Consider the following 11645-nt stretch of genomic DNA (forward strand, 5'->3'; position numbering starts at 1 on the left):
GCCTCCTGAGTAACACCAGCAGGAGTCATCGGTGCACTAGCTCCGCCCATGAAAGACCATGTCACACCCTAATCAGGGTGGAAGACAAAATTGAACCCAAAAATCGTCTCCATTGGTCCCAAGAAAACATGAGAACATTAAATGTCAGTTCACATGTTTGCTTCTCTGGGCTTGTAGCTTATTGTTCACAAGAAAAAGTCTTTTTTGTGGTACAGTGACACAGAGCTTGTGAGGACAGACCCATGACAATGGCACCTAATCCAGAAAAAAGTGAACTACAGCCCGTTTGTGCTGCTTTATTTACACTGCTCATGGTGGACCACTTAGTTAATTAAAGGACTCAAGCCTCTTGCTCTGCTGAGCCGATTACTGCAGCAGTGGCCCCACCACCACCGCCGATGTAAAATCTGCTGAGCTGTTACAGCTACTCTGAATAAACGGCAGTAAGTGTTTACTGTCAGAGCAGCGTTTAGGGCTTGAGGCTGTTTACATGCACCAGTACAACCTTTTTTTTTTTTATTTGAAATGTAAGTCTGTAAAAAGCAGGTTATGAACAAAGCAATTAATCACTTTCAAATAAGGAAGCACCACTTGATGGAGCTTCTTGTCTGTTACCAGGCAACAAAAGTAAATTGGCATACATACAAGTCAACTTGTGTTTACTGAAAAATATCACTCTTGTACATTCTAAAAAAACACATAGGATATTGAATCTAAGCAAACCAAATGCTGAAAATGAACCATTTATCATTGCCGTCTCCATTTATCATTCCCTCTTGAACAACAACATGAAAAGTTATTAACAGAAGTGGCGTGGGCGGCTTCCTCAGAGGAGAATGACACAGTATGACAATTCCTGTCATTCCTGTCAATCAGACTGCATTTGTGTGTGCGTGTGTGTATAGGCAGAGAGAGAAAGAGAGAGCCTGGCGGAAGCAGACTGCTAGGGTGCAGAGCCAGTGTTCTGACTGGCTGTGGTGTTGTGAGTCAGGGTTGGATCACAGATGGGCTCTCAGCAGGTTTTGGGCATGTTCAACAGCGCGCTTGTGAGAATGCTGCACACGCCACCCACTGTGCACAATATGTGTGCAAGGGGGCATCTACTTCTTTTCCATTCATTTCAACTTGGAGGCAACGGCGCATTGGCTTAAAGGGACAGGCTGTATTTTCCATTTCATCTCCATGATGTGAAAATCAATACATTTTTACATTTACGGAATGTCCTGAACCGCTGTTGTTTCAGATATTTTACAGTGCCAAATATCTGCATATTCAAATCAGAGCTGTAGAACTGTTAGTATTTGTATAGAACTATCTGTATTGTTGCACAAAACAGTCAATCTTTTGCTTTATTTTATTTGATGTCATTATGACAAGTCTAACATTTTTGTATGGTTTTGCTCAACAAATCAGTAGCTTGTGTGTGAGCTGCATAACTGTAAAATATAGGACTTAACCTGTACAGTAAAAACAAAAGGGGACCAGGAATCAGCCCGTGTGGAACTCTACATGTTTCACATCTGGTTTCTATCTATTAATGCCTGACCAAACAATGAACTGTCAACTGAGAAGGAGAAGTGCTGGACGCCCGTGCAAACAAATTATGTAAATCGTAAAATTCAAATGGAGATTTTTACGATTTTAATTTCTTTCCCTTAAAACACTTTAGAAAAAAAGAGTAAATTTGGTGGAAACAGGTCAAGGCAAGTCATGTCAAACTAGCCTGAATCTGAAGTGTTTAATACAAAGAGGGGTGTAAAATGGCAGCAACATTTGTTCAGTCAGCAGGATTCAGGTGCCCTAGTGAGGCTGAGTGTGAGTATGTGACGCCGTGTGTTTTTACATCTGCTCCTAACACTGAGCCAGATTTCCTTGCTCAAAGCAAATAGGGGAGTGGGATCCAATCATGCTGGCACACACACACACACACACACTTCCTGGCCTTTGCGTCTTGTTCCTGAGAGAGTGTATATGTGTACCAGTGCAGGAATGCAGTCTGTCGGGGACAGATATAATCAGGGGAAAAGAAAGAAAGAAATGTAATATTTTCAGACTGAAGTGGGAGGATGTTTCTCTTCTCCTTTATTTCTTTATTTTTCTTGAATCAGCACCCTGTCACCCCAACCATTTCTGGTTTTTTTCTTTTTTACATTTTCCTGGTAATCTGACATGAACAATAAGTTTGTGTGTTACACCTGTAACAGACACCTTGTGGATGCGAGTGCAGAACCAGATGGATCCGGCCGTCGGATGCTGAAACTGTGCCAGTCGAACCGACAGGTTCTGGGAATCCCCTGCAGACGCATGCAGGATTACCTAACATTTACATTTTACATTTACAGCATTTATCAGATGCCCTTATCCAGAGCGACTGACAATCAGTAGTTACCTACTTACCAGGGACACTCCCCCTGGAGACACTCAGAGTTAAGTGTCTTGCTCAGGAACACAATGGTAGTAAGTGAGGTTTGAACCTGGGTCTTCTGGTTCATAGGCAAGTGTGTTATCCACTAGGCTACTACCCCACATAAGTACACAATGCTCCATTTCTCCATTAGAGATAATATCGTAATAATACTTGTTAATATTAATTGGGCTTCTTATTATGCCTTTATGTTTCAACACCCTTTTTTAATAAAGATACATTCAATTACGTGGTCCTATTTCATTAAACGTCGCTTTATGTTCTCAGTTAATGGTAAAGAGCACTGACATAAACTGTGCATTTTGGAGAAATTTGCAACTCATACAAAACTGAACAGCTGAGTGTGTGTGTGTGTGTGTGTGTTGACCAGTTCTATTAGTGCTCAACGGCCTTTGTTGGGCGCCTTTAGTAGGTACCTTATCAATACTAAGGAATTACGGGCTTTTAGAAACGAATCCATTTTTATCTTTCTTTCCCTCCGCAGAAACTGCAGCAGATGCATAAAGCGGAGATGGTGCAATCTGTCCACATGTCGATTAAGCGATTTCTTCAAGAACGCTGGGCTTATCTTCAAAGCTGAGTGACATGTTGAAGGCAGAGGCATCTCTCCTCCCTTCTCCTGCTTTATCAGCTCTGCCAGCTTGCACATTGCTGCCTCAATCTTGGCATCTGCCTGCACCCTCCAGAAAAAGTCTGCAGGAAGGGTTTGGGGTGATGACGTTCTGCTGGAGGAGCCATTATCCGGCAATAAGGCAGTAGTTTAACCCATGACTATCTCAGATGTGTCATCTTTGCCATGTCACTTCATGCTGTCATAATAAACTGATGTAAATACTGTGGAGATAGAAGATACACAGGGTATATTATATACTTGGTCATTTAATATATCTGTTTAATATATCTGTTTGTTTGTTTTTTTGCTGCATTTAGGACCTGCTGGGACCTTACTAGCTGTTCTCCATTATGAATGATATATGATCAAGGCTGTATTACAGCCCAGGAAGATTGGCCGGAAGTGTTGTCTGCAGCCATTTTAAACTTTTATACCCAACAGGCCAGAAGTTTAGATACATGCTTGCATAAAAAAATTAATGAATGATTAGGAAGGAATAGGAATAATAATAAGGTTTATACTGAGGTCTACTATGGTAAATAAAAGGCTTTCTTGAAAAAAAAAAGGGACTCTACTCCCAGGGCTGCTCCAGTGTAAAAAACTCAAAGCATCAAGCATACACAAAAAAGTAGAATTTTTTGCACACCACACCTGTGATGAGAGGTTAATTAAAGTGACCTGGCAGTGGGGGATTTGCACGGAGTTCATGGGAAATGAGGGGACCAAGGACAAATGTCCAGCAAATAACTGTTTGATGTTATAATTTTGTCTGTAAAAATTAGTTTGGGCAACATAAAGGCGAGTTTTTTTAGGATTAAAGAGACAGCAAGAGATAGAGTTGGGTACAAGAGGACAAATACATAAAATAATGTATCTGTGTCAATGAATTTATTTCTCTACTTGTCCTGTCAGCAGTCAGACCCCTAAGTGTCATAAATAACACAAACACATACACATACACACACATGCACCCACCCCATTTAAGACAGACCTCCAATTGTCTGAGGGAAAAACCTTTTAGAAGCCAAACCTCTGAAGTTAAAATAGGCCTGACATTTCAGTCCTATGCATCTCATATGGACCTGGCCATGTCCACCCAGAAAATGAGACCTTCTGAGCACAAACAAACTCGGCACAAGAAGTGAAGATATAAATGGCTGACATCTGTGTCATCCAGAAATCAGTAAGATTAGCCATGAAGGGCTGTAATTACAGACTGGTTGACCGACACAGCAGGGAACCATCCAGGCCCTCAGGGTGTACCCACTAAACATTTGACGTCTTATGACTATATTGTGTCCGCCGGTCCAAGACCAATTCTGTGACCCAAAATGGTGCTTTGCTGTACTTTTTTTGTCTTTTAGCAAGCCAAAAAGACACAAGGACATTGGAGAAAATGATGCCCATGTCTAAAATTGAAATAAAATTAGTTATCCTACTAAACCTCACAAATCCTCATCCGACAAGGTGCCACTAAGGTGCCACTGAGCAAAGCATCGTCCCCACACACTGCTCCCCGGGCAAAGACAGTGAGGGCCAAACTGTCCTGAGTCATTACCGTAGCAAAGCATGCACACGAGCAGGAAATCCACAGCCACTTCCAGGACAGCGGTGACACACGGCGCATGTGCCAGGACATCCAGGCCATCACAAAGTACAGGACCAAAACCTCTGCCAGTGACAGTGACCCCTTCCTACCAGATGCGCTGAATGACTTCTACACACGATTCAACAAACCAAATGACGTGACTGCAAGGAAATCCAACCCTCCTCCCAGTGATCTGGTGCTGTGTCTAACCACGGCAGAAGGAAAACTCTTCACAGAGCTAACTCACAAAGGCTGCTGGACCAGACCACATCCCTGAAAGAAGCTCAGAGCATGCTGCCAGATATTCATCCCGATATCTTCAACATGTCCCTGAGCACCAAAGGCCACCACCATCGTGCCCATCTTCAGTGCACTTACACCCATCATGACGAAGTGCTTTGAGAGGCCTATCGTCCAATCCACTACTACCCTGCATCTGACCCTCACCCACCTGGACAATAATGACACATGTGCACGAATGCTGTTCATAGACTTCAGTTCAGCATTCAACACCATCATTTCTCAGCACCTGGTCAAGCAGCTGAGCCTGCATGGCCTGAACACCTCCCTCTGTAACTGGATCTTGGACCTCAGTCTGTCTGGAACGGGAACAGCATCTCCAGCACCACCAAACTGAACACTAGAGCTCCTCAGGGCTGTGTGCTCAGTCCAATACTGTTCACCCAGCTGACCCATGACTGTGCAGCGATGCACAGCTCCAACCACATCATCAAGTTCGCCGATGACATGACCGTGGTGGGTCTCATCAACAAGAACGATGAGTCAACGTACAGAGAAGAGGTGCAGTGACTGACGGACTGGTGTAAGGTCAACAATCTGTGTCTGAATGTGGACAAAACGAAGGAGATGATTTAGAAGAGAACGGAGGGACCACTCTCCACTGAACATCGACGGATATTGTTCTGGATCCTGACAGAACAAAGTTCCTTGGTGTTCATCTAGAGGATAACCGCTCCTGTCAGCACCAGCTCAACAACCACGGAAGTCCAGTACCGTATCTACTTCTCATCCTCACCATCCTCACACTCATCCTCACCACCTTCTATAGAGGGATTATTGAGAACCTTCTGACCAGCTGCATCAGTGTCAGGCTTGGGAACTGAACCGTATCAGGCCACAAGACCCTACAGTGGATAGTGAGGACAGCTGAGAAGATCGTCGGAGTTTCTCTTCCCTCCATAATGGAGATTTACAACACACGCTGCATCCGGAAAGCTGCCAGCGTTGTGAAGGACTCTACACACCCCTCACATGGCCCTCACTGCCAGACTGTGCAACAGCTTCATCCCACAGGCCATCAGACACCTGAACACTCAGGGACATTCCTCTTTGGACTGATAAACACACACTCTACCTCTATATGTTCAGAACATATCTCTATTACACTTATGTATTTGCACATAACCACAGCAGCATTTGCAGATTGTTACTCTGCACCTTCCAGGCTTGTTACACTGCTTGTCTTGCATTGCTTGAGCCCCGTTTGCACTTTATGTAGCCAGTTTGTCTGTGTCGCACATGTGCACTTTTTCAGTATTTAACTTAGTTTAAATATTACATGTCGCAGCAGGTTCCGAAGGAACGTTGTTTTGTTTCACTATGTACAGTCTAACATGTAAGTAGCTGAAATGTCAATGAAGCGCACTTTGAACTTGAACTTGAGCATTTGAGCAAAGAGCAAAGTGGAGGTGGAGGACACACAGCCGTCTCTCAGGACTGAATCTGTGCATTGTATACACTAGTCGGTGGATATAATTAATAAAAATGGAAAGAAATTAGTGGGCATTTTTTGTAACGTGTAACTGTGTTTCGGAAGACGTACTTATGAGAAAAAAAAAAAACCACATCATCTGGTGTTAATGAAGGCGACTCTGATTCGAATGTGATGCCAGTCAATCAAATACACTTCAACAATTTGTGTGTGAAGCAGCAATGTTGTCGCAAGCACAACGTAGCAATTGGTTGCTGCTCCTGTGCTCCCTGCATGACAGACACGCCCACCCTCATTCATTCATTTGGACAGCCCTAAATATATACATACACATATTAATTAATACTTAACTGACAGCCACTCAGTTTTTGTGTTCAATTTAAAGACACAGCCTTAAATAAATATTGAAGACACTACTGTAAAATGGACATAAAAACAATAATGCTTAGCAGGGGTGAAACAGAGATCTATTACGTTGTGTTATTAAATATGAGGATCGAGATTGAATAAAGCACTGCTTTAGTTACGCTCCAATATATGCTTTGATGATGAATTTTGACATGTTTTGGCCAAAAGCTGAATTGTGAGAGCAGGATTACAAGGAGACAGTCCTTCTCTGTATTCAGAAACACATTAAAAAGCCCGAGAGGCAAAGATCTGCTAAAGATACTTATGTTTCATATTGTGTTTGGCATCACTTGTGCACAAAAGCATCCATATGCGCGTCAGCGTGGGAGGTGATTACATAGCGCAGAATGCGGAGTCTCGGTTTGCAGGAGAGCTGTGGTGTTTTTTCGCTTTTCATGTCTTATGGCTTCACGAAAAAAACTTACTCATAATTCAACAAAAATAGCTACCATGGAAACCAAGATAAGTAAAAAAAAAACAGAATAAAGAGAACAAACATTGAATGTCACTATCTAAATTGTTTTGATGGATTTAAAAAGCTTAAATATAAAAACTTAAGTTTAGAAATGAGTCTCTTACTCAGACTTTGGTGGAATATAGTGTATAAAAAAAAGTTCCTTTCAGTAGATCTTACTCGACCAAACAGGGTCGTTGGTGTCAGAGTGTGTTTTATGCTGTTCCATCTCTCCTGTCAGCACTTTTCACTTGCTGATCAGTGACCTCATCTGACACATGATGAAGCTCCTGTGTCTGATTAATAAGAAATACAAGAAACACACACATAGATACTAAAAAAATTATCAAACCCGCCAAGAGCTCAAGGGGCTTTTAACTTCTGTCTGTAGAACAAATGTCCTTGGCCCGTCCAGCCAGAGGAGTGGTGCACCAGGAGAAAGGCGTGTTTGTTTGGGACTAGTTTTCTCTGCATATGGTTCCACTCTGGCCCCGAGCAAAGGGCCCCGGGGTCACCAGCACTCCCTGTCAGCCTCGGGCCCCAGGGATTTCCCCTGGCTCCGGCTCTCAACTCCATTGTTTGCTTGTCACTATTTATGTTTTAAAAGGCGGGAATAAATCAGACAGTGCGGCTCACCCGGCCGACCCACTGTCCTCCCACGTTTGGAGGCACGGGCCCCGTCGGACGAAGGTTGAGCCCCACCCATAGGTCCTTGTATGAGGCAACTTTCTGTAATGCCTCACCAGACTTTATTAAAGGGCTTCATCCAGATTATCTAATCAGCATTAATGTTACACATGAAAGCCTACATTCGTTCGCTACTGCCGTGATTTTGCACAGATGTCCGGGCCTCCTCTGAAAAATATTCCTGTCCTACAGGAGCACAGAGGCCGCAGCCCTCCACGTTCGTGGGGCGTCACTGATCATTGTTAGGCACATAAATTAAGTGCATCTGGGATCGCCAAAGCACTGAGTGAAACAAATGACACGACATCATCATGCACGAGCGTTCAAACGGCGCCCAGAGGCCCGTCTGTCTGGATGGAGAAGTTCACGGGACGCTCTGAAATCGCTGAACAAACTCCAAAGAATTTATGAGTTTAATAAACCCTGTGGCTTTAAAACCGTATCACAGTGTCATGTCAGGTCCAATTCCCAGTGAGAATGATTTTATAATATTTTTGGATAATAAAAAAAAAAATCATAAAAACTGGAGATCATTTTGGGAGGACAGATGGTTATTCTGAATGCTGGTGGCCTACATGTTAATATTACTGCCAGATGATGAAATAAAGAGATGCACACCATGTTTTTTCTTCATATTATATATATAAATACTATTGAATATTTATTCTCCATAGGGTGGTAGTAGCCTAGTGGGTAACACACTCGCCTATGAACCAGAAGACCCGGGTTCAAATCCCACTTACTACCATTGTGTCCCTGAGCAAGACACTTAACCCTAAGTTGCTCCAGGGAGACTGTCCCTGTAAATACTGATTGTAAGTCGCTCTGGATAAAGGCATCTGATAAATGCTGTAAATGTAAATGTAAAAAGCTCAAGCCTCACCTTCAGAACATTGGATTGAAGCTCTTCCCTGGAAGAAAGCATGTTTCTACAGTAATTAGCAGCGTTTTTGAACACCTTTTTCAGCACCTTATATGACTGAATTAGGACACATCGGTGTACCTTTTAGGGGTGTGGGCTGATTGATGGCTACCGGCAAACCCCCTTCACCCTATATGACTTTATAGTAACCCCATCATTACATTTTAAGAGAAAAAGGATGGATTTTTATGACATGAGAATATGGGGCAGTGGTGGCCTAGCGGTTAAGGAAGCGGTCCCGTAATCAGGAGGTTGCCGGTTTGAATCCCGATCCGCCAAGGTACCACTGAGGTGCCACTGAGCAAAGCACCGTCCCCACACACTGCTCCCCAGGCGCCTGTCATGGCTGCCCTCTGCTCACTCAGGGTGATGGGTTAAATGCAGAGGACAAATTTCACTGTGTACACCGTGTGCTGTGCTGCTGTGTATCACATGTGACAATCACTTCACTTTTATCACTTTCATGTTATTGAATCTGGACTTAATGCAGATAAATTGAATTTCTTCTTCTCAAAAGATGGTGGTCTTAAACTGGTCAAGATGGTTTCCTCAGCAGGGTTTATGTGTGGTGAGAATAAAAAAAATAGAAAAAAACCCAAAGAGGACAGCTCCAAAGTTGAGGGAATGTACCAAACAAACCCCCACGTTTCATTAAGTTGGCACGGACAAAAAAGACATTCTGAATTACGTAAACTCCTGAGCAGCAGATGCCGGTGAAGAGCTTACAGTGAACAGGGCCTGAAAGACAGCAGTGAAGACGTCTCCGTCACCCACGGCTATACAGTCACACATGACAGCTGCTCATTTTCTCTTTATCTAAGCCAAAAGTGCTTTAATTGTTATAATTAAGCTGCTGCAGTAATAATAAAGCGGATGTAGCAAGCCGGACATGAAAGAAAGGCGCTGAAATTGTGAAATGCTGTTTTCAACAGCGAGACACGTCTGTGTTTACATGTCCATTTGTTTTATGAATTCGAAATCGTATTAACTTGAAACTATAAAGAGGTTTTTGCGTGATTTGTTCTAATAATTTAACCCGGGGTATATGGGTCCACTATCCAATGTAGATTTTAATTTTAAGTGACATTATAAGAAGTGTGTATGACGCACTTATGAGATCTTGTCCCTGCAGGCCTGTGAAATGGAGAAAGCATCTTGGTCATGGGGTAATGTTGTAAGATGTTGGTGAGTGGCCTGCTGTTGTGTATTTGCTCTATCAGTCAGGATGGCCCAGGGTTGGCCTCATTAGAACCACATGATGAACTGGAAGCCAGAGGCTGGACGAACAAAATGTTCCTGCACCACGCCTCCCGGAAGAGCTCGTTTGCGCCTGCATCAGAGGCAAGTGTCCAATAAAATGGATACTTGTCCATTAAAGTCACTTTGAAACACTGCGGCACACAACAAAATGTGTCCTTTGCATTTAACCATCACCCTTGGTGAGCAGTGGGCAGCCATGAAAGGTGCCCGGGGAGCAGTGTGTGGGGACGGTACCTTAATCAAGGGGACCTCAGAGAAACCTTGACGGTTTGGGATTTGAACCCACGACTCTCCGATTCACCCGGCCTGACATGCACCTTGTCCATTATTTGGAGCGCTGCAATATATCCTTTCCAAAATCCGTGCAAATACGGACATTCAGATCATCGATATTCTTGTGTTTGTGCACATTAGGAAATTATTGAGCACTGCGGTCACAGAGTTCAGCTGCAGACTAAGTTGGGTTTACTTTGGCCACAACCTCGCTGCAGCATCGGGAACATATTAATGTTGAGTTTATCAAAGTTCAAATGAATCAATTTAATTTACAACAATTGACCCACTTACCATGGAGAGTCTTAATTATCTACACACTGTGATTTGTTCATGCTGGATTGTTGGAAATATGATGCACAAAAAAAAAAAAAGATCTGTTTTCTTTTCCTTGCATCTGCACTGCTGCAGATTTATAACAGATGGTTTATGGAAATCGAATGTCATCACATCCAGCAGCTGTTGGGAGTTTGATTTTGTTTCTGGAAAACTGCCTGTAAGTGTAGAAGATTTACAGTACACTTTTTTTTTTTATTATTATTTGAAAGAGTCCCCTCTGCAAACGAGCACGAATGCTCGTGGCTCGGCAGTTGGGAGAAGCTGTGGTTTTGGAAATCTGCAGAGGTCATCAGAGGTCACGGCTCAACCACCTCAACTAAGACGGAGCTTCCTGAAATAGTGGAGGAGATGCTGTGGAATCGCTGACTGAGGTGCAGCCTGAGGCCGTGGCAGAAGTTCCTCTCACGAACCTTCGAACGCACTGGAACCCTGCTGAGCTTCACCCGCCACTCCAAGGCTTAGAAGACTTATTTCCATGGCTTTCAAAAACATCAGTGAAGATGCAAACCACTTGTAAGGCTGCCTTCACTTTGCCAGACGTCTTCTGATTTCTTCATGACGGACTGAACAACATGTCTAGGAGCCCCGCCCAGTGGGCGTGTCTTAGGACCTTCACCTCAAGCCACCCATCAATTTATCTGTTTATTAATTCCATGAAAGCATTAACTGCTTTAATGTCCGAAGCACAGGGGTTTGCACATCATGCATGCTTTTATTACGAAGTATTTAATTTTCTACTGCCGACATTAGTGGTGCATCTCAAAAGTAGAATATTGCAAAAAGGTCATATGTTTCCATAATTTACTTCAAAAAAGTAAACATGCATGTTATATTCTTTATATGTGCCTTACATGGACAGCATTGGTGATTACAGTTAATGAAAATAAAAAACCCCAAAGCTCAAATTATTACAGTCAAAATAGAAATGACCTTTTCGTGCTATT

This window comes from Denticeps clupeoides, chromosome 2 (assembly GCF_900700375.1).
Source record: "Denticeps clupeoides chromosome 2, fDenClu1.1, whole genome shotgun sequence".
Lineage (NCBI taxonomy): Eukaryota > Metazoa > Chordata > Actinopteri > Clupeiformes > Denticipitidae > Denticeps > Denticeps clupeoides.